The sequence below is a fragment of the Ovis canadensis genome, chromosome 7, assembly GCF_042477335.2.
Source record: "Ovis canadensis isolate MfBH-ARS-UI-01 breed Bighorn chromosome 7, ARS-UI_OviCan_v2, whole genome shotgun sequence".
NCBI classification, from domain to species: Eukaryota; Metazoa; Chordata; class Mammalia; order Artiodactyla; family Bovidae; genus Ovis; species Ovis canadensis.
Window position 1 is genome coordinate 82624893 of NC_091251.1, and position 20044 is coordinate 82644936.

A 20044-nucleotide genomic window follows, 5' to 3' on the forward strand; every position below is an offset into this window, starting at 1 on the left:
TAGTTTTAAAATAGTCATTATATTTAAGTAACATGTCATTTCACTATTTACTCATAAGCTATCATACACTATGAGAAGTGTTTAATGTTTTAAAACATTAGCTCTTACTATTTAGTCATGCTGTAGGCTCTTAGCTCCAATTAAATGTTACATAAAAAGAAGTAAGTTATAATTTTATAAGAGTAGAAGCAAGCACTTGTGTCTGAGTTCTCTTAATTAGTCAATGAATTTAATATTGGTTTGTTTTGGTATAGAAACTGGCTGACTTTTAAAAATTACTCTGCTATAAAACTTAGACTTTTGGATGACCTCCTTTTAACTATTTTTCTTGTTCATCTCTGTGAAGTGAAAGTGAAAGTCGCTCAGTTGCATCCAACTCTTTGCAGCCCCATGGACTATACAGTCCATGGAATTCTCCAGGCCCGAATACTGGAGTGGGTAGCCTTTCCCTTCTTCAGGGGATCTTCCCGACCCAGGGATCAAACCCAGGTCTTCCACATTGCAGGCAGGATTCTTTACCAGCTGAGCCACAAGGGAAGCCCAAGAATAAATGGAGTGGGTATGAAAAGTTGTTGCTGAGCCATGAAAGACGCCAGGATTCTTGGCCTCCAAAGTGGAGGATTTCAATCCGGGGCCAGTGACGAGGCTTGATCACTCAGAGCTTTTGTGTAATAAAGTTTTAATAAAGTATAAAAAAGATAGACAAAGCTTCTGACATAGACATCAGAAGGGGGCAGAAAGGGTGCCCCCCTGCTACTCTTTAACAAGATGTTTTATGTCTGTTGAGTTCAGTTCAGTCACTCAGTCATTTCTGACTCTTTGCGACCCCATGGACCACAGCATGCCATGCCTCCCTGTCCATCACCAACTCCTGGAGTTTACCCACACTCATGTCCATCAAGTCGATGATGCCATCCAGCCATCTCATCCTCTGTCATCCCCTTCTCCTCCTGCCCTCAGTCTCTCCCAGCATCAGGGTCTTTTCCAATGAGTCAGCTCTTCCCATCAGGTGGCCAAAGTATTGGAGTTTCAGCTTCAACATCAGTCCTTTCAATGAACACTCAGGACTGATCCCCTTTGGGATGGACTGGTTGGATCTCCTTGCAGTCCAAGGGACTCTCAAGAGTCTTCTCCAACACCACAGTTCAAAAGCATCAATTCTTCAGCGCTCAGCTTTCTTTATAGTCCAACTTTCACATCCATACATGACTACTGGAAAAACTTGACTAGACTTGACTAAACGGACCTTTGTTGACAAAGTAATGTCTGCTTTTTAATATCCTGTCTAGTTTGGTCATAATTTTCCTTCTAAGGAGTATGCATCTTTTAATTTCACGGCTGTTGTGTCTGTTAGAAAGCTATTAATCAGATAAGAGGGACACCTCAAGGCTGAGGGAGTTTCACCAGTCCCCTCTCCCACAATATGCATTTTTCAGATAGGATGGCAAGAGGTGTGTCATCCCCCAGCCATAAAACAATTGATATGAATACTGGTTTGTTGAACTATTATCAGCCCAAGGTTTGAGAAAAGAAAAAAGTTAGTCTTAGGTGGAACCATTTTGAAGAAAGGCAAGTTCTAAAGCAAATATATAGTTTCATTAACATAGCTTAAGATAAACATTTCCATAAGAAAAACGCATTGGTTAGCGCAAGGTTTGAGAAAAGTTAAGTTCAAGTGTCATCATGGCAACACAGAATTTTAAGAGAAACCTTTTAATTTTGTATCAATTCAGTTCAATTCAGTCACTCAGTCGTGTCCGACTCTTTGCGACCCCATGAATCGCAGCACGCCAGGCCTCCTTGTCCATCACCAACTCCCAGAATTCACTCAGACTCACATCCATCGAGTCAGTGATGTCATCCAGCCATCTCATCCTCTGTCGTCCCCTTCTCCTCCTGCCCCCAATCTCTCCCAGCATCAACGTCTTTTCCAATGAGTCAACTCTTCACAGGAGGTGTCCAAAGTACTGGAGTTTCAGCTTTAGCATCATTCCTTCCAAAGAAATCCCAGGACTGATCTCCTTCAGAATGGACTGGTTGGATCTCCTTGCAGTCCAAGGGACTCTCAAGAATCTTCTCCAACACCACAGTTCAAAAGCATCAATTCTTTGGCGCTCAGCCTTCTTCACAGTCCATCTCTCACATCCATAGCTGACCACAGGAAAAACTATAGCCTGGCCTTCCTGCCTGTTGCCTACCCCTTCTCCAGGGATCTTTCTGACCCAGGATTTCTGCTTGTTACCCTCTCAGGTAGTCTATCCCTTCCCCAGTGAATCTTTCTGACCCAGGAATTGAACTGGCGTCTCCTGCATTGCAGGCAGATTCTTTACCAACTGAGCTATAAGGGAAGCCATCATCTCTCTATACTTTACTCTATTGTTGAAAGTTTGTTTCTTTTTTAGAAAATTGAAATATAGGTGATGTACAATATTATGTTTAGTTTTGGGTGTACTACATAGCAATCTGACATTGACATACACTATGAAATGTTTGCCACTATAAGATTTGTGACCATTTGTCCCATACAAAATTATTAACAATATTATTGACCATATTCCTTATGCTGTATATTACATCACTTGGCTTATTTAATTTACAGCTAGAAGCTTGTACCTTTAAATCTATTTCACCTTTTTCACCCTTTTCTCCCATCTGCCTCCCCCTCTAGCAACTACCCATTATTTGTATATATGAATCTGTTTTCATTTTGGTTTTTTTTAGATTCTACATATAAATGAGATTATATGGTATTTTTCTGTTTCTACCTGACTTATTTCACTTAGCATAATACCCTCTAGATACACCCACATTATTGAAGTATTTTAAAGAAAAAAACTATACCAAATTGCAGTTTTAGTTTTCAGTTGCCTTTTGGAACTAGGGCAGCAAAAGTACATAGTTATTTTATTACTATTTTATTTCTGAAGTTTTTAATCTTATAAAAATATGAATTTAAATATTATATTATTCCTCTTTTTCTTTGATTTATGGATAAAATTATTTTGTTAACTACAGAAAAGATATTTCTCTGGCCCAATTTGTGCATTTTTTAACTCAAAATTTTGTTTTAGTGATGATTTTTCCTTAAAGTAAAATAAATGATTTTATAGCAAAAACATAAGATCCTGTAACCTAAAAATAGAATAATACATTCAAAGGAGATTAAAAGTCGCTTTGAAAGTGTTAATTGCCTGAAATCAAATTATTTATTATTCACATGTAATCTATTATTAGGTAAATAAAAAAGCAAATTCAAAAACAAAAGCAAATCATCTGCATCATTTCCATATAAAATGCTAGTGATTCTGAAATGCTAATTTTAAAATTAGAATAATTTTCCCTATATTGTATCACTAAAAATAAGAGTATTTATTTCTAAAATGCTCTGAATAAAAATCCATTGGAATGACATTTTGATAATTTTCAAAGATTAATTTCATTTTGATCAAACAAAATGAAAATGGATGTGAAGTATTTTTCACAAATAATATTGTACATTTTCTTCCAGTTTTTAATTTTATGATTCTAATGAATTTCCAAATGTTTAAAGTACGTCTTACCAACAGAGTTCCATTTTTGAACGTTGCAAATAGGAAAAGAGGTCAGTGATGATCTTAAATGAATCATTTATAGATTATAGATTTGCAAACCATTATGGTTACATTTATTTTAAAATAACAATATCTGTCCTTTAAATAGAAAATAATTAAGATCATGTGGTTTAAAACTATGGATTTTAATTATGGACCTGTATGTTTTACATCTAGCTTACTGTAAAACATTAAAATGTTTTAAATAATTTTAGTAGTTTGGCTCTACTATTTGTCTTATCTTTAATTATAACATAATGCCCCCCATTCCGTCCCTGCCCTCAAATGTTTTACAAATATGTTTCTCAAAGAATAACCAAAAAAAAAACTAATCTGTAAAAAATATCAATAACATTTTAAAGTTTCCAATTATTTATTATTTCATCCTATCAGTGTGGCTGAAAACATATTTACAAACACTGGTAGCCTACTTTCCTATGGCCTTTCACTTTTTTATGAAGTTCCTTAAATGATTTCAATCAACCTTAATGGTACATTTTTAGTTAAGAAAACAAAATGGGGAGAAGTCAGTTTGAGTGCCCAGACGAACAAATGTCTTCAGAAAGAATAGGCATAAATGGGTTTAGAAAACAGAGAGAACAGGAGTAAAATGCAGTGAGCAGAGCACTCAGGGAAGCCAGATACAATGGAAAGAGTAAATACTGCAGAGCTTTTTAAGCTACATACAATTGGAACAATGGACTTGATCCAGCCATCTATGTTAAACTGTTAAAAGATAGGTAGAAAGCAAGCTGGAATTCTATAAAGAGTGTTGAGGAACAGTAGAATGAAGAGCTTGAAATCTAAAGAGAATGAATGCAGTCATTCAATAGGATGGAAATGAAGTCAAAATTGGCATATTTCCCTGGTTAATTTACCTTGTGACAAACTCTGTTCAGTTTTAGATATTAAGCCATTATTAGTAACAAAATAGTCTTTAAATTGCCAACACTGGTGTTTTAAGCAACAGCATAGTGTACATCTGTGAATTTAATGTATACATACAACTGTCTTTGGGGACAAGGGCAAAATTTCCCCTACTACGCCTCCTGAGTTCTTATGGCTGGACTAATAATAAAATTTACACACGACAGATAACAGTAGAAAAAGCAACTTAATTTCATGCACACAGATCATAAAATGATGCTCAGAGTAACCAAAAGCAGGTAGTTTTTGTATGTCTTTTACATGAAGAAAATTTGTGAGGATTTGACAGGACAAACTCAGGCTTAGGTTCTTAATTAGTAAGGAATTTAAGCAAAGTTTAGACTTGGGTAGTAAGTTAGTAAAGAAGTAACAAGGCTTCTTTATAAAAGCTCTAGGCCCTGAACTCCCTGTATTTCTACCTTCTGGTACAGGGAGGGCACATTTAACATGGGAAATTTATTTCCTACCTTCAGAGAAACAGAGGAGAGGTAAATGTGTCCCTCTTGCATGGCTCATTTTTTTTAAGTAACTTTAATTCAAAATAGTATATATGCCACTGAAGCATATTTTGGGATGGCCCCAACACCAGATAAACGTACACAGATATATACAAGTAAAACTACAACATATAGGTCTCATATAATTGTAGCAATTTAATACTGTGGTCTGTAGCATTCAGGACACTATCTATGTCAAACTTCCTATCCTCCAAAAACAAAAAGCCTATTTTGGGGGGCTCCAAAATCACTGCAGATGGTGACTGCAGCCATGAAATTAAAAGACGCTTACTCCTTGGAAGAAAAGTTATGACCAACCTAGATAGTATATTCAAAAGCAGAGACATTACTTTGCCGACTAGGTCCATCTAGTCAAGGCTATGGTTTTTCCTGTGGTCATGTATGGATGTAAGAAATGGACTGTGAAAAAAGCTGAGCACTGAAGAATTGATGCTTTTGAACTGTGGTGTTGGAGAAGACTCCTCAGAGTCCCTTGGACTGCAAGGAGATCCAACCAATCCATTCTGAAGGAGATCAACCCTGGGATTTCTTTGGAAGGAATGAAGCTAAAGCTGAAACTCCAGTACTTTGGCCACCTCATGCGAAGAGTTGACTCATTGGAAAAGACTCTGATGCTGGGAGGGATTTGGGGAAGGAGGAGAGGGGGACGACAGAGGATGAGATGGCTGGATGGCATCACGGACTCGATAGACGTGAGTCTGAGTGAACTCCGGGAGATGGTGATGGACAGGGAGGCCTGGCATGCTGTGATTCATGGGGTCGCGAAGAGTCGGACACGACTGAGCGACTGAACTCAACTGAACTTAAAGTTAGTGGCAAAGGTGCAAGTGTACAATTACAAAAACTTGAAAAAGAAAGCTAATCTAGATAACATACAACTCATAGGATATACTTGGGAATATATTTTTTTAGTTAGCTGGAGGACAATCAGATTTGTTTTCTATATTTTGAGAAAACTATTATTAAATGTATTGACATACTTTCCTGTTTTAGTGATCAGAGTAAATGAAAAGTTTTATTTTCAATGATTTATAGTGTCTGAGGTGATAGTTATACATGATTTACAATTTTAGAGAAATATAGCCAAGAGAATTGTATAGTTCAGTTCAGTCACTCAGTCGTGTCTGACTCTTTGCGACCCAATGAACCACAGCATGCCAGGCCTCCCTGTCCATCACCAACTCCCAGAGTTTACCCAAACTCATGTCCATTGAGTCAGTGATGCCATCTAACCATCTCATCCTCTGTCGTCACCTTCTCCTCCTGCCTTCAATCTTTCCCAATATCAGGGTCTTTTCAAATGAGTCAGCTCTTCCCATCAGGTGGTCAAAGTATTGGAGTTTCAGCTTCAATATCAGTCCTTCTTATGAACACCCAGGACTCATTTCCTTTAGGCTGGACTGGTTGGATCTCCTTGCAGTCCAAGGGACTCTCAAGAGTCTTCTCCAACACCACAGTTCAAAAGCTTCAATTCTTTGGCACTCAGCTTTCTTTATAGTTCAACTCTCACACCCATACATGACCACTGGAAAAACCATAACTTGATTAGACAGACCTTTGTTGACAAAGTAATGTCTCTGCTTTTAGCATGATGTCTAGCTTGGTCATAACTTTCCTTCCAAGGAGTAAGCGTCATTAAATTTCATGGCTGCAATCACCATCTGCAGTGATTTTGGAGCCCAAAAAAATAAAGTCAGCCACTGTTTCCACTGTTTCCCCATGTACTTCCCATGAAGTGATGGGACCAGATGCCATGATCTTCATTTTCTGAATGTTGAGCTTTAAGCCAACTTTTTCACTCTCCTCTTTCACTTTCATCAAGACGCTCTTTAGTTCTTCTTCACTTTCTGCCATAAAGGTGGTGTCACCTGCATATCTAAGGTTATTGAAATTTCTCCCAGCAATCTTGATTCCAGCTTGCGCTTCATCCAGCCCAGCATTTCTCATGATGTACTCTGCATATAAATTAAATAAGCAGCGTGACAATATACACCCTTGACGTACTCCTTTTCCTATTTGGAACCAGTCTGTTGTTCCATGTCCAGTTCTAACTGTTGCTTCTGGAACTCCACATAGGTTTCTCAAGAGGCAGGTCAGGTGGTCTGGTATTCCCATCTCTTTCAGAATTTTCCACACTTTATTGTGATCCACACAGTCAAAGGCTTTGGCATACTCAATAAAGCAGAAATAGATGTTTTTCTGGAACTCTCTTGATTTTTCCATGATCCAGCGGATGTTGGCAATTTGATCTCTGGTTCCTCTGCCTTTTCTAAAACCAGCTTGAACATCAGGAAGTTCACGGTTCATGTATTGCTGAAGCCTGGCTTGGAGAACTTTGAGCATTACTTTACTAGCATGTGAGATGAGTGCAATTGTGCGGTAGTTTGAGCATTCTTTGGCATTGCCTTTCTTTGGGATTGGAATGAAAACTGACTTTTTCCAGTCCTGTGTCCACTGCTGAGTTTTCCAAATTTGCTGGCATATTGAGGGCAGCACTTTCACAGCATCATCTTTCAGGAGCCAAGGAGAAAAGGAAAGATATAAGCATCTGAATGCAGAGTTTCAAAGAATAGCAAGAAGAGATAAGAAAGCCTTCTTCAGCGATCAATGCAAAGAAATAGAGGAAAAGAACAGAATGGGAAAGACTAGAGATCTCTTCAAGAAAATTAGAGATAACAAGGGAATATTTCATGCAAAGTTGGGCTCGATAAAGGACAGAGATGGTATGGACCTAACAGAAGCAGAAGATATCAAGAAGAGATGGCAAGAATACACAGAACTGTACAAAAAGGATCTTCACGACCCGGATAATCACGATGGTGTGATCACTCATCTAGAGCCAGACATCCTGGAATGTGAAGTCAGTGTGCCTTAGAAAGCATCACTACAAACAAAGCTAGTGGAGGTGATGGAATTCCAGTAGAGCTATTTAATCCTGAAAGAAGATGCTGTGAAAGTGCTGCCCTCAATATGCCAGCAATTTGGAAAACTCTGCAGTGGACACAGGACTGGAAAATGTCAGTTTTCATTCCAGTCCCAAAGAAAGGCAATGCCAAAGAATGCTCAAACTGCCACACAATTGCACTCATCTCACATGCTAGTAAAGTAATGCTCAAAATTCTCCAAGCCAGGCTTCAGCAATACGTGAACCGTGAACTTCCTGATGTTCAAGCTGGTTTTAGAAAAGGCAGAGGAACCAGAGATCAAATTGCCAACATCTGCTGGATCATGGAAAAAGCAAGAGAGTTCCAGAAAAACATCTATTTCTGCTTTATTGACTATGCCAAAGCCTTTGACTATGTGGATCACAATAAAGTGTGGAAAATTCTGAAAGAGATGGGAATACCAGACCACCTGACCTGCCTCTTGAGAAATCTGTATGCAGGCCAGGAAGCAACAGTTAGAACTGGACATGGAACAACAGACCGGTTCCAAATAGGAGAAGGAGTACGTCAAGGCTGTATATTGTCACCCTGCTTATTTAACTTATATGCAGAGTACATCATGAGAAACGCTGGACTGGAAGAAACACAAGCTGGAATCAAGATTGCCGAGAGAAATATCAATAACCTCAGATATGCAGATGACACCACCCTTATGGCAGAAAGTGAAGAGGGACTAAAAAGCCTCTTGATGAAAGTAAAAGAGGAGAGTGAAAAAGTTGGCTTAAAGCTCAACATTCAGAAAATGAAGATCATGGCATCTGGTCCCATCACTTCATGGGAAATAGATGGCGAGACAGTGGAAACAGTGTCAGACTTTATTTTGGGGGGCTCCAAAATCACTGCAGATGGTGATTGCAGCCAGGAAATTAAAAGACACTTACTCCTTGGAAGAAAAGTATGACCAACCTAGATAGCATATTCAAAAGCAGAGACATTACTTTGCCGACTAAGGTCCGTCTAGTCAAGGCTATGGTTTTTCCTGTGGTCATGTATGGATGTGAGAGTTGGACTGTAAAGAAGGCTGAGCGCCAAAGAACTGATGCTTTTGAACTGTGGTGTTGGAGAAGACTCTTGAGAGTCCCTTGGACTGCAAGGAGATCCAACCAGTCCATTCTGAAGGAGATCAACCCTGGGATTTCTTTGGAAGGAATGAAGCTAAAGCTGAAACTCCAGTACTTTGGCCACCTCATGTGAAGAGTTGACTCATTGGAAAAGACTCTGATACTGGGAGAGATTGGGGGCAGGAGGAGAAGGGGACGACGGAGGATGAGATGGCTGGATGGCATCACTGACTCGATGGAATTGAGTCTGAATGAACTCCGGGAGTGGTGATGGACAGGGAGGCCTGGCGTGTTGCGATTCATGGGGTTGCAAAGAGTCGGACACGACTGAGCGACTGAACTGAACTGAACTGATGTGGAACCCAAACATCAAACCCAAACCCATAACCAACCTGGCACAAATGATTTTCAGTGCTTGCTTTGGCTATTTTGAGTGTGTTGGCTATCTCCCGAGTTGTATAACATTGACTGTTCTCAATATCTTGACTTGATAACTATCAACTTCAGCTGTTCTACCTGACCATGAAGCATCATCCACTGAGAAATCTCTGGCATGAAAGTTTGTTTTTGACACATTTGATCAGTCAGAGTACTTTCTCCATACACTGCACAAATCTTTTTTAGGGTTTCAATTGTGTTTTTACCTTTTGTGAAATAATGAAGCATAATAGGCCAAAAAAATTAGTTTTTTCTTCTATCTTCAATAATAAAATAGTTACACAAAAATTCACCAATTTTTGATAAGATCCTTTTTAAATGCACAATGATATGACAGTTATCACAGTACAATGTAACAAAATTATTTTGAATGAATTATACAGCTAAGCACTACTAGAGCCATCTTACATAAAAAAGCTAATTTTCTGGCCAACCCAAAAATCCACTTATATGTTTGGGTATGTGATTGAGCTTACTATAGCTAAATGGCCTATGTATTAAAGAATTAAACACATGAGTAATGTTATAGCAGAGAATAGAGGATATACACTAAGGAAAAAAATGATATAAATTAAAAAACTGTCTGACTACATTGGATGACTTCTATTTCATAACAGCATAGTTTTATTATTCTTTTATATTTATAAAAGATGGACACATCATCATTTTGGAAACCAATCAGTTACATACAATCTCTTATCAAATTTTCAGATGATCACACTATGCTACAAAGCTATAGTAATCAAAACAGTATGGTACTGACATAAAGACAGACACATAAATCAGTGGAACAGAACAAGAAGCCCAGAAATAAACCCCCACACAATGGTCTACTAATCTTCAACAAAAGAGGTAAGAATATACAATGGAGAAAAGACAGTCTTTTCAGTAAAAGGTGCTGGGACAACTGGACTCTCTTTAGTTGCTAAGTCATGTCTGACTCTTGCAACCCCATGGACTATAGCTGACCAGGCTCCTCTATCATGGGATTCTCCAGGCAAGAATACTTGGGTGGGTTGCCATTTCCTTTTCCAGGGGATCTTCCCAACCCAGGGATCAAACCCAGGTCTCCTGTACTGCAGGCAGATTCTTTACCAACTAAGCTATGATGGAAGCCCAGGGACAATTGGACAGCTACATGTAAAACAATGAAATTAGGGCATTTCCTCACATTAAAAAAAAAAAAACTCAAAATTGATTAGAGACATAAATGTAAGACGTGAAAACATAAAACTCCTAGAAGAGAATAAAGGTGGAACACTCTGATGTATATTGTAGCAATATTTTTTGACTGTTTCCTAATGCAAAAGAAATAAAGGTAAAAATAAACAAATGGGACCTAATTAAAGATTTGCACAGCACAGGAAACAACAAAATTAAAAATTTGTGAAATTAGAGAAAGAATTTGCAAATGATATGACCAATAAGGGGTTAATGTACAAAATACATGAACAGCTCCAATATTAAAAAAATAATGATAACATAATTAAAATATGGCCAAAGACCTAGGTAGACATTTTTCCAAAGAAGATATATGGATGGCCAACAAAGACATATGAAAAAATGTTCAGTATCACTAATCATCAGTTCACTTCAGTCGCTCAGTCATGTCTGACTCTTTGTGATCAAAATCACAGTAAGATATCACCTCATACCTGTCAAAATGGCTATTATCAGGAAGTCTACAAATAAAAAATGAGATGAGGACATGGAGAAAATGAAACCCTAGTACACAGTTGTTGGGACTGTAAATTGTACTCACTATGGAAAATGGTATGGAGTTTCCTCAAAGAATTAAAAATAGAAGCTTCACTACCGGGTATTTATCTGAAGAAAACAAAAATATTAATTTGAAAGGATATATTCACCCCAATGTTCAAGGCAGCATTATTTATAATACCTAATATGTTCTAATTAGCTATTACAAATAGCTAATTATTATTATTATAAATAGCTAATTAGCATATAATAGCTAATATGCTTTCACAACCTAAGTACCCATCAACAGACGGATGGAAAAAAAGATATGGAAATTCAAGGAATTCTAATTCCTTGTTTCTTACATTGCTATGGACCAAGAAGTTTTATTCTGCACAAAAAGAAAAGTGAGATTAGAACTAAGAGTCAACACAGAAGTCCCTGGCTCCCATCAAGAATCATACTGACTCCCCAGATAGAGATAACTGAATCATATATCTGTTTTTTCTCAGCTGAAGTAGAAAATGCCACAATTTAACATTTGCACACAATTTTTCCTGTATCTTGAGAAACAAGCATCTCAATCATTTTTTGAACCTACTGATGAAAAGAATTTCCAATCAGGTTCATATTTACAGATGTTTGTTTCTAATCAGAGTATATAATTTTCCCCTGCATTCAAAAGACTGTGTGACATAATAAGAAATATATTTAGTCTTTCTCTCTGGTTCCTGTTATAAAGCTCCTAAAACCTTTGGAACTTCCTGAGTGATAGGAGTGTCTTTTGTCATTTATAAAGAGCCCCTTTAGAGCACACCAGAGTTTATACTAAAAGATTACTTGGGGCTGAGTCCTAGATAGTTTATGCTAATGAGATAACTTAAGGTGATGACCTAGGAACTGGTCACCAGAAAGACCAAGTAATTAGTTAGAGTTGGAACTTTCAACCCCATCTCCAACTTCTGGGAGAGAAAGAGAAGTGAGGGTTGGAGATTAAAGATCTACAAGAATGCTTTAACAATGAGGGTTTGATGAGCTTCCAGGTTAGTAAACTCTTCCATGTGGTGGGAGGGTGATGCCACCCAGATCCATGGGACAGAATCTCCTGTGTTTGGGACACTTCTGGACCCCACTCCATGTACCTCTTCATCTGTATCCTTTATAATGTCTCTCATAATAAACAGGCAAACATAAATGTTTCTGAGTTTTGTGAGCCACTCTCGGAAATTGATCAGGCCTGACAAGAGGGTTGTAGGAACCTCCAGTTTATAGGCAGTGGGTCAGAAGCACAGGTAACAACCTGAAATAACAATTGGTGTTTAAAGTGGGGCCAGTCTTGTGAGACTGAGCCCTTACCCTGTGGCACCTGATACTATCTCCAGAGAGATAGTGTCAGAATTGATTTCAATTTGTAGGACATCTAGTCAGGGTCTCCAGACAGAAATGCTTGGTGGTATGGGGAAAAAAAACATATTGAAACGTGTGAAGAATACTGAAGACTATCCAAATACCACAGTAATAATTATTCTAGGTAAAAATCATCTATGGATACTAAAATTAGTAGATAGCAGAACAAATTTGTATATTTGAATGGTCTCTAAATTTCCCCACAAGATACTTTTTCATTACAAATAGAAAAATAGAACCTTTATTGTAGAAAAACCTCGTAAACACCACTTTAAGTGGTCAGAGTTAACATCACCAATAATAAGATATGTCAGTATCCTGATATGGTACACTAATAAGGGTACATCAGTTCTGTGATATTCTTGCTAAAAATACATAACCTGATCATGAGAAAATATCAGAAAAACCCAAACTAAGAAACAGTCTATATCAATAACTTCAAAAAGGTCAAGGGTGTGGAATGACAAAAACTGGAGAACTGTCACAGATTGAAGGAAACTAAGGAGACACAACTAAGTGTAATATGTGGGTTCTGGATTGGGTGTTGAACGAGAAAAATGACGTTAATGGGAAAACTGGTGAAATCTGATAAAGTCTGTAGGTTAGTTAACAGTATCATTATTGACTGCTCAGTTTCAATTATTCTGTTGTATAAAATGTTATGTAAAATGTTAACATTAGGGGAAGCTGAATGAAAATAAGTACATTATTTCTGCAACTTTACTGTATTTTTAAAATTATTCCTTAAAAAAATAATTAGAAATTTGAAATGTAAATTTTGGACAATGTTACTAATGCTTAATTATCATTTTATTGATGCTTATGTGTAGGAGTAAAACTATAATTAAGCCAAATTACCACTGTATTTCACACATTCTTCATGAATTTGGGGGTTCAGGAAGGTCTTAGGGATCTTCTGAATTTTATTTTCATATCAGAATCAAGAAGTAATACAGTTTATTTTAAAATATGCCTTCCTTTCATGAAAACTTAACTCATGAAGTCATGATATTTTGAAAAAAATTGATTAGCAATTTTTGATAAGGAAATTTAACCACTCTATTCAGGGAACTGAAATAAATATAATTATGCAATTAAAACCTTTCTAATTACTAAAAAAAATTTTTTATTACAAAAGAAGCACTATTTTGGGGTTTTTTTGTTTCAAGGTTTTACTCTACTAATTAATTGAACTAAAAATGTACAAAGTAGTACTAGAACAAAAACCAAACTATGTCTTAGCTACAAAGATGAGAAATTAGTTAGTGACATAGCTTAGAAGAAGTGGTAATTGTGGAGGAGACAGCTAGTTACCACCCAGCATCTGTTCTGTCATTCTTCTTTAGTAGAAGAACTCATTATTAGATAGGCATAGTGCTTCCCCTGCAGTTAAGTGTGACCACTTGTTTTGGCCAGTGACATACATGGGCTAGCATTGTATCAAAATTTCCTGAAAGTCTCCTTAAAAAGGAAAACAATATCCCTTTCATCCATCCTGTGGTATATAATAAGAATATGATGGAAGAGCTCTAGTTGGATAAGGAGAGAGAAGACTATAGGGAGGATGGCATAATAAAATGGATGGACCCACCAGCCCATGTTCAGTGCAGCTCAGTTCAATTGCTCAGCCATGTCTGACTCTGTGACCCCATGGATTGCACCACACCAGGCTTCCCTGTCCATCACCAACTCCCAGAACTTGCTCAAAACCATGTCCATTGAGTCAGTAATGTCATCCAACCTTCTCATCCTCTGTCATCCCCTTTTCCTCCCCGCTTCAATCTTTCCCAGCATCAGGGTCTTTTCCAATGAGTCAGGTCTTTGCATCAAGTGGCCAAAGTATTGGAGCTTCAGCTTCAGCATCAGTCCTTCCAATGAATATTCAGGACTGATTTCCTTTAGGATTGACTGGTATGATCTCCTTGCTATCCAGAGGATTTTCAAGGGTCTTCTCCCAACACCACAGTTCAAAAGCACCAATTCTTCAGCATTCAGCTTTCTTTATGGTCCAACTTTCACATCCACACATTTCTACTGGAAAAACCATAGCTTTGACTAGACAGACATTTGTCGGCAAAGTAATGTCTGCCATACTAATCCTGGAACACCTAAACCCAGATCTATTCTATATGGCAGAGAAATAAATTTATACCTTATTAAACAATTGTCATTATGATTTATCTGTTATATGAAGTTCAACCTATTCCTAACTGATTCAGGAACATTACCAGAAAAGAGATGCGAAGGACTTTTATATTCAAATTTTAGCAGACAAATATGACTCAGTGATAATTGAGAAAGAAAGCAAAGAAGAAATGTAGATCTTAGGGAATAGCATAAAATGGAGGATAAAAAATGAAGGCAGGAACTGATTTTGAATGAGTTATATTAGAAGGTCACTGCAAAGTCCTTTAGTATCAGTATAACGGAGGAGAGAGCATAGAAGAATAATCTCTAGAATTTCAATCTATTAAATACATTAAGATGAAAAAGGAACCATACTTAAATTCACCACTTTAAATTCTCTACAGTCCAGGGGGTTACAAAGAGTCTGACATGGCGGAGCAACTAAGCACAGCCTATGTATGGATATGAGAGGTGGACCATAAAGAAAGCTGAGCACCGAAGAATTGAAGAATTGATGCTTTTGAACTGTGGTGTTGGAGAAGACTCTTGAGAGTCCCTTGGACTGCAAGGAGATCAAACCAGTCAACCTTAAAGGAAATCAGTTCTGAACATTCTTTGGAAGGACTGATGCTGAAGCTGAAGCTCCAATAATTTGGCCACCTGATGTGAAGAACTTACTCACTGGAAAAGACCCTGATGCTGCGAAAGATTGAAGGCAGGAGAAGAAGGGAGCGACGGAGAATGAGATGGTTGGATAGACATGATTTTGAGCAAGCTCTGGGAGTTGGTGATGGACAGGGAAGCCTGGCGTGCTTCAATCCATGGGTTGCAAAGAGTAGGACATGAATGAGCAACTGAACTAACTGAACATACTTTAAAGTGGGTATAGTAGACTATGAGCATTATTCCTTTTGTCTACCCAGGTAATTACTTCCCCCCACCCCTTTCTTCAGATTCCTTTGGGAACTGCTCCTTGACTCTATCTGTTACTACTGGGGCTGCTGATCATAGGGGTGGGAACATAGGACCTGAAATTGAGATACAGACAATAAGAGAGAGCTCTTTATTTCCTCCAACATCAATTGCTTAACCACGAGGATGTGAGTCTGAAGCCTCTGATTTCGGTATTTGTTTGCCACTAGGAGAAAATCTATTTGAAGAATAAAATTAAGCAAACCAAGAGATGGATAAAGTCTTGACAGTGGTATTTGAGTCTCTGGTGGCAGTCTTTCCTTAAGATCTACCCTGGGACTTCTCAATTATATAAGCCAATAAATCTTTTTGAAAGTGAGTAAGTGAAAGTGAAAGTCATTCAGTTATGTATGATTCTTTGTGACTCCATGGACCGCAGTCCACCAGGCTCCTCTCACCATGGAATTCTCCAGGCAAGAATACTGGAGTGGGTAGCCATTCTCTTCTCCAGGGGATCTTCCCAAGCCAGGGATCAAACCTGGGTCCCCTGCATTGAAGTCAGATTCTTTACCTTCTAAACCATCAGGGAAGTCCAATAAATCCTTTTAGGGGTTCAGTTTCTCTCATTGCAACCAGAAGTGTCCCAAGCATAGTACAAAAGATCTAGAAGATAATACTGTCTCTATTTTGAGTCCTACAAAGAAAGAGTAATTTGGAAAAACGTAATTCCCTCTCTTCCTAGCAGGGAAGTAGAAAGGATATTTGGGCATCAATTCATAAAATATGAAGCACTAAAAAAAAGTTCAAAAAGTAGATTAGTTTTAAAAGTAAAGGAAATGCATCTTCTCTAAGCATCAAAGGAACTAGGCTTGCGAAAAATTGTGAAGTTAACAATTGCTTGAATAAGTCAAAAGCAGAAGTAAAGACTTAGATTTAAGCTATACCATAGGAAATTCATGTCTGATATAAGAATTTCCTGGGCCTCCCATGTGGCACTAGTGGTAAAGAACCCACCTGCCAGTGCAGGAGACAAAAGGGACTCAGGTTCAATCCCTGGGTTGGGAAGATCCACTGGAGGACGGCATGGCAATCCATTCCAGTATTCTTGCCTAGAGAATCCCATGGACAGAGGAGCCTGGTGGGTTACAGTCCATAGAGTTGCAAAGCGTCAAACATGACTGGAGCGACTTAGCACACAGCACATAGGAAATTCATGTTTGATATAAGAATTTCCTAGTAGAAAATAAATAACTGAATGTTTCATAAAATTAACTTTTTTAAAAAAGATTAGAATCTGGCTTGCTTGACATAGTATAAAGTTTAAGTAACACTGTCATAAAAGTAAAGAATCAGACGCAACTGAAGTGACTTAGCACAGCACAAAAAGTAAAGGCATCCATTCTAGTCATGTCAGCCATTATCTATCTACAGGATCTTAAGTTCTCTGTACCCCTGGTTTTTCACCTCTAACACAAGCATCTCTTTCACCTCTAAAATTGTGACTGAGCATTCAAAGCTCATTTTGGTCTCACAATTACATTTTTGTAAACTACCAACATACATGCACTTAGAAAAGTATGACAAATAAGCAGGATAGATTTCAAATCATTAATTTGAGAATAATACTGAGTAGAATTTGGTGATGTTCATTTTAAAAATTATTTTTCCAACTACATTATGCACTTCATTTTTTTATTGTCATGTAGTCTTAAATCTACTAACTCTACAAACTAACTCTCTTTTCAACTTCAGATACATATCTAGGAATCCATTCATAACTTGGGACCACTTTTTAAAAAGTTTTCATTGTAGTAAAATATACAACATGAAATTTACCATTTTAACCATTTTAATTTTTTAATTGTGGTGAAAAATACATAAAATTTACCATCTGAACCATATTTAATTGTACAGTGCCAGTGGCATTAAGTACACTTACACTGTTGCACAACCATCCATCTAGAACTCTTTTCACCTTGCAAAACTGATATTCCATTGTAATAATATTCCATTTTACTTATAGAACATATTTTGCCTATCCATTCATCTATTGATGGACATTTGGTTTGTTTCTACCTTCTGGCTATTGTGAAATAATGCTGTTATGAACACTATTGTAAAAGTATCTGTTCAAGTCCCTGTCTCCAATTATTTTGGGACTATACCCAGAAACAGAATTTCTGAATCATATGGTAATTCCAAATTTAATTTTTCTGAGGAACCACCACATTGTTTTTCACAGCAGCTGCACCGTTTTATATTCCAATCATCAATGCACAAGGGCTCCAGCTTGGGAATACTTTTATACATTAAAATATTAATTATTTTTAAAATAATATACAGTGCTTCCAAAACAAACATTGAAATGATCATCTAAAACACCACCATGCTAATATAACTATCATTTTTAAAATCTAAGTGTTTTCTCACTTGTATATTTGTACAGAATTACACTTTACATAACTTTTGTTTTCACATTATAAATCTAAGCATTTTCCATTTTAGAGCACAATTAGCATTTTAATGTTTGAATTATATTAAACTAAAGAGAAATATTTTGTTAATCATACCTTTGAATATTCAAATTGTTTCCAATTTTGTATCACAAGAAATATGCAATAAACACATACAGATATAAATCCTTTTTCTTCTGTTGAATATTTTCCATGCTGCTGCTGCTGCTAAGTCGCTTCAGTCATGTCCAACTCTGTGCGACCCCATAGATGGCAGACCACCAGGCTCCCCCATCCCTGGGATTCTCCAGGCAAGAACACTGGAGTGGGTTGCCATTGCCTTCTCCAATACATGAAGGTGAAAAGTGAAAGAGAAGTCGCTCAGTCGTGTCCGACTCTGTGCGACCCCACCAGGCTCCCCGTCCATGGGATTTTCCAGGCAAGAGTACTGGAGTGGGGTGCCATTGCCTTCTCTGGAATATTTTCCATAGGAAGGTATTAATCAGCTAAAAGTTATGTACTTTTTATAGAAGTGTTGATAAATATCACTAATTATTTTTTTACAAGGGGATTATATACTTTTTCATTACACCAGCACTCTCAACAGAAGGAGCTGTGATGGGTGGTATTGTTATCCTTCTTTGTATCATTAATTCTCTAAGATTTATCACCTTATAAACACATAATACATGTTTACTAATGGCTTTCATGAATAAATAAATGAGAATGCCATTTAATTGAATCCTATCACTGAATCTTATGTTGTTTGGTAATTTAAGAGAAACCCCTTGTGGCTCAGCTGGCAAAGAATCTGCCTGCAGGATGCAGCATGCTTGGGGCTGGTGCATGGGGATGACCCAGAAAGATGTTATGGGGAGGGAGGTGGGAGGGGGGTTCATGTTTGGGAATGCATGTAAGAATTAAAGATTTTAAAATTTAAAAAATAAAAAACTAAAAAAAAAAATAAATAAATAAAATAAAATAAAATATTAAAAAAAAAAAAAAAGAATCTGCCTGCAATGTGGGAAACCTGGGTTCCCTCCCTGGGTTGGGAAGATCCCCTGGAGAAGGGAAAGGCTACCCATTCCAGTATTTTGGCCTGGAGAATTCCATGGACTATATAGTCCATGGGCTCGCAAAGAGTTGGACACGATTGAGCGACTTTCACTTTACACTAGTACATTTTGGACTGGTTTAAACTATTTTAACAATGGCACCCCACTCCAGTACTCTTGCCTGGATAATCCCATGGACGGAGGAGCCTGGTAGGCTACAGTCCATGGGGTCGCTGAGAGTTGGACACGATTCAGTGACTTCACTTTCACTTTTCACTTTCATGCATTGGAGAGGGAAATGGCAACCCACTCCGGTGTTCTTGCCTGGAGAATCCCAGGGACGGGGGAGCCTGGTGGGCTGCTGTCTGTGAGGTCGCACAGAGTCGGACACGACTGAAGCGACTTAGCAGCAGCAGCAGCAGCAACACAATTAAAAATTCGGCCTTCAAGTCAGGAGGTCCATAAAAAAAATGACAATATGTAGGCCTTCTTGGCATTTAAACATTTTTCTATGCATTTCCAATATGTAAGTCTTCTTGGTATTTAAACATTTTCCTATACATTTCTAAATGTAATATAATTCCACTCAATTATAACCTTTCTTTTCTAAACATAAAATATTATTGTGGGACCACTTTCCTAACTTCCCACAGTTTATGGTGTTAGGTAGAAATAGATTCTATTTCAGCATTTATGTATAAGAAAATGAAATAGTATCAGCCACACTCAACTTATCATGACCGAAATGTAACTGGCTCTAAGTTTTGTTTGTTCTTTTGCCTTGTGAATTTTCTATTGAGTAAACGGTTGAGTCCTTTGACATTAAATGATGCTTCTTTCTATCTTTCTATTTGCAAAACTGACTAGAGCAAAAAAGGATCTGCACATAGTAAGTATCAATAAATATTCTGGT